This window comes from Sinocyclocheilus grahami, unplaced genomic scaffold (assembly GCF_001515645.1).
Source record: "Sinocyclocheilus grahami isolate Dianchi unplaced genomic scaffold, SAMN03320097.WGS_v1.1 scaffold22691.1, whole genome shotgun sequence".
Classification (NCBI taxonomy): Eukaryota; Metazoa; Chordata; class Actinopteri; order Cypriniformes; family Cyprinidae; genus Sinocyclocheilus; species Sinocyclocheilus grahami.
The window spans coordinates 1-289 of NW_015518871.1; positions in this window are offsets into that span (position 1 = coordinate 1).

Below are 289 nucleotides of genomic sequence, written 5' to 3' on the forward strand. Positions count from 1 at the left end.
TACTCTAGGAGAAAGCTTTACATCAATTCGGGTTCTCTGCGCTAGAGACAGTCTGAGGACTGTCAACAAGGCAGTGGAAATATGTGCTGTGCTCAGATGAGTCCACATTTCAACTTGTTTCCGAGTTCTCAGTCCCAAAGACCAAAGGGACCATCCAGACTTTCATTAGCGAAAGAAGCAAAAGCAAATGTCTGTCATTATATGGGGGTGCAGCAGAGCAAACGACACGGGTGACTGGGATATGTGTGATGGGACCATATACTGCTATCAAAATGATCTCTTCCACGGG